Consider the following 4,641-nt stretch of genomic DNA (forward strand, 5'->3'; position numbering starts at 1 on the left):
CCTAAAGGTCAAAGTGTTTAGAAGCATTACGTGAGCCCGGTTTGTTGATGTTGGCGTGAAGATAAATGAACAGGGTCCGTTTCTAATCACTGGTTTGATTAACTCAGAATCCTAACACATGGATCACAGAAATACCCTTATACGACGCAATGCGAACTCTTGAAGAATCATATGTATTCAATTGATATTTTAATCCTAGAGAGTCTTTCTTAGACATTTCCCACTGTCGCGAAGAAAAGAATCATTCCAAAATGTGAGACAAGCAAACGTCGCCCTCTCCACCCCAAAGACAGTCACCACCGGCCAGAATCACAGAGCCTCTAGTTAGGGAGTAGAAGTCACACTACCATTTTTTCCTACTCAGAGGTCCACTGAAAATCATCTAAACTCAGTGTAAAAGGGGACCTTCTTTTTCCAAGGCGTCCTTTATGAGCTTATGGATAAAGGCAGTAATGTAGGGAGGTACCTTTTCGGTGTGTCTCTGAAGAGATAACTGCTAATTTCAGCTCCATCTGGAATCACCGCCGAGTCATGAAAAAATGCCTTGTCCCGAATCTGCATCTGAAAGAGTTCCTCATCTCGGGTGGGGAACTTCTGGGTCCTTGAGCTCAGCGGAAACAGCAGCCACAGCAGACACCACTGAAGAGACACCATCCTGGGTGACAAACAATGGCTCACGTCAGTTCCGCAGGCAGACACCCGGCTCAGCTGCAAAAGTTCTACAGGGTTAATGCTTTTAGATGTGACAGAAAGTTAGAGCTGTATCATGTATTTTGAACCCATGCATGCGATCTTGAAAACAACTTTGCTGGGTTTGACTTTTTTTTTTTTTTTGAGCATTTCATGAAGTTGATAATGAATTCATTAGAATTTCAGATATTACAAAGATCTGGGAGCGAAAGGACCCCTCGTGCATTAACGTCCCCGGTGTTCAGAGAGCGGATCCCCACTTCGCGATGGCAGAAGGCAGTGCCGTCAGCGCAGATACCTGCACACAAACATCTCAAAGCCTGAACCAGGACGTAAGTCAGAGACCCACCGAGAGCCGGAAAATGGCCGCTGTGCAATTAATTTTATTCTTCCTTGAGATTTGACTAAGCGTCATACATGTACAGTAGTAGCCTCATTCCCCAAACCAGATTTTCAAAAATCAGAGACTTGTTTTTAGAGATGATAAAGTTTAACTTTCTCAGAGGTCAAGCAACTCGTCCAAAATCACGAGATGAGTTACTTGCCCATGTCTATAAGTATTATAGATCACCAAGCTCTTCACGACATTTGTACAGAAGCCTTCCCTGTACTAGAGCCCCACCCTTAGAGCAAGTGAAACCAGTGGACAGTCGCTGTATACTTATGTCATTTGTCATTAACCTCCAGCAGAGTACTGTCACCGAGCTACCTTTTGGCAGTCGCCACAGACTTTCATCAAAGATCCTATAAAGTCATTATGGATCGGCGTCTACTGTCCATTGTGATAGGGAGAACAGCGTCTTCTATGAGTCTCAGGGTCCCCAACAGGAAGTGTCAGGTAGACCAGGTCTTTTCAAGGTCAAGTACTAGTGAAAGCCCTATTTCCTTTGAGGATTTGGTGCCTCTTTTCTCACAGGAAGAACCATGTCAGAAATAGTTTTGCCTTATCGCTGACAACATACATCAGGGAATTAAAGCATTTAGAGAGATACAGTGTTTTCATATTTAAGTACTTTAAATAGCAAGAGTCAAATGCCAATATTTACGATAACTTGAAGTGAACACCAATTTTGTTTCTCAAGTCATTATTAGCTCTGAGGCCACGCCTAATTAAACCATCTTTTGGCTAATTTTATCTTTCTTTGAGTGCTATCAAAAGTAGATTCATATAACTAAAAATATCTTGGAAGGGAATAAGCTTTTCTTTTTTCATGAGGTTCAAGAAGGGAGCTTGCTCAAAAAGTTCACCGAACTTCCTTCTTCCGGTTTTTTTTGGCCACACGTTCTGCAGTTTTCCATGTAAAACACCTGCTCTAACTGAGAGTCACTACGTGCAAAACACAGTGCTAAGTTCACCAACTGCGTTATTGCCTTTAGGCCTCGCAATAACCTTGGGAAGTAGGTACAAAAATAAACCTCCGTTTACATAGAGAAATACTATGAATCCAGGTGGAACGGACCGCAGAGCCCAAACGTGAATCCACTGTAATCTTTCCGAGAAAGCCACAATGATTTCTACCAAAGGCTTTTATGCCCCATTTTCTTTCTCGGCCGTATTGTAAGCGAGTGTGACTGAGAGCTAAGACACGTGACTTTTCTGACTTTTCCGTTTCAGCTCCTCACTAGGTGTGTGATCTTAGGCAATTCATTTAATTACTCTCTCCCTCAATTTTCCGAAGGGTTCGGAGAGATGAGCGCTAAACTCTGAAAATTAATGAAGATTCGGAGTCTAACACTAATCTACTCTTTCCAACCACTTAACAGTTTAGGAATGAGAGAAGGCCTCTTTACATGTCCTTCAGTAAGCTATCCCTCAGCCACTCAGGTGATCGTCAAGGTGAGAGCCACGAGAAGCTGGGCTTTAGGTGGGACCTCATGCAAGTTAGAGCCAGCAGACAAGGGTTATATCTACAAAAGGTGGCTGGATGGATCAAATTCCAAACTCGGCGAGCCCCCTGGAACAAATGGGGGCGTACATGGTGGACTAAACTGATGGGACCCCCATGCATAGCCCTGTTTGAGATGATCTTTTCCAGGAGTCTGTGCAGTGAACAGCCTCAGGAGACAAAGCCTGTGGAGCAGAGAGCAGGCATGATCACTGCCCATCATAAAAAGGTCTGAGTTCGCTAAGCTCAGGGCTTCTCTCCTACAATAAACCCCGCTACACGGGCCGGTGTCCTCTGGCCCTCTCAGGGGGGCCAGTGGAAGGAAATGATGATACTGTGGATTCTGCCATTGCTCTGAGAAAGGAAAGTCCTTTATCTCTGACCCAGAAATCTCACGCCCGCTAGCATCCAGAAAACAATGGCAGGCTAACTTGATAGCTCCCAAGAAGGTCAAAATTTCAAACTCTTCACAGTTCTTGACACCGAGCGTTATTTATTAAATTATCTTAGCTTATCTCCTTTACTGGCTCGGGTAGACATTTTTATTGAAATTTCCATCTTCATTGAGATTAGGGAAGAGACTCAACTTTATCTTTTGCTGTCTTTATTAAAATCGATTTCCCCAGCTAAAATTCTATCAGGCCACATCTTTTCTTCTGAAGCCATTTTAACCATTGTAATTGCTGTATCAACTCTGGGCGAAACGTACTTTTCAGAGAAGGTTTAACAGAAGTATGATCCCTTTTTTTCTTCTTTCTTTTAATTGTATTTATATCAGAAAATGGATGTTAGCTGAAACTATTCTGGTAATCATTTCACAATATATGTAAGTCAAACCATCATGCTATATGTCTTAAACTTATAAAATGATGTATGACAATTACTTTTCAATAAAACTGGAAGAAAATTTGTATAACTGCAATACACAGGACTTTATATTCTGTAGGATAATAGTTTCCAAAACGTTATTTAATACCATTAATTTATTGTTGGGGAAAATGTAGTCAGTTATTAGAGAAAGTTAATCATTTATTCAATTTGATCAGGTTATAGGCAGAATTTTTTAAAACAAATGTATTTTAAAAAATACATTTTTAATATAGCTAATCAAAAAACTATCACGCAGATATATTATGCATATTTTAAAACTTACATTCAATGATGCCAATTTAAAGCTTTATTTAGATATTGCTTAAAGGATGGTTTTAAGATTTTATTGATATTTTCTCTACCAATAGAATATTCTGTCTCAGACATTCAGCTTAATAATTAGTTACTTAAATAACTGCAAAGACATTCTTCTCAAGAATGAGCCTCGAGTCAGGCAGTCTGCAGAATAGCCTTTTCTTCCAAGGTCACAGGAGCGTCCCCTAACAGCGTAGCTTCCCTCTCATTTTTTTGTTACTTCTAGGTATCCAGAGCTTATCTAGATTTAAAGTTTAAATTAAATAACATTTCTCAGAACTTCTCTTTCAGCATTTCTTTCTTTTGTCCCGGGCATCTGGTTCATCATCTGTGAAACGTATCTGTATAGCAAGAAATCTTGTCATCTTTCTAAGATAAGGGTTTAGTTCCCACAGAAAAGTTGCTAGGATGATTCCAAATATTTCGTTTCACTAGGCCGATCAATCAGCTTCGGTGCACAGTTACTCACAGCCTAGAAAAACTAGGCGATGTCCTTTTACCGAGAGGTTGACTCTGACTGTTTTGACTGCAAAGCTCTGGCGGGCCGAGCGTACACGTGCTAACCTAACACTCGGGTGTTGTCCAGGTGGTCAGAGGCCTTCTTCGGAGTCGGCATACTCCCTCGATGCTCCCACGACGGGAGTAAGGAAGGCAAAATGACCTAATGGTTTGACACGCCTCACTCTTACTATAGATGATCGATAATCCAGATTATTGGTGATGTCGATTAGTTTTATCTTTTGGAATGCCAACGTATCCTAGGTTGAAAGGAGAAATTGTTTTTGAAATTGTCCAAAGATTAACCATGTGTTCCCTACTTACAAAAAGAGAGAGAGATAGATTTGGGCACTGAAAATTAAATAACTTTAAGTATAATTAG

Source organism: Pteropus vampyrus, unplaced genomic scaffold (assembly GCF_000151845.1).
Source record: "Pteropus vampyrus isolate Shadow unplaced genomic scaffold, Pvam_2.0 Scaffold174, whole genome shotgun sequence".
Taxonomy (NCBI): Eukaryota; Metazoa; Chordata; class Mammalia; order Chiroptera; family Pteropodidae; genus Pteropus; species Pteropus vampyrus.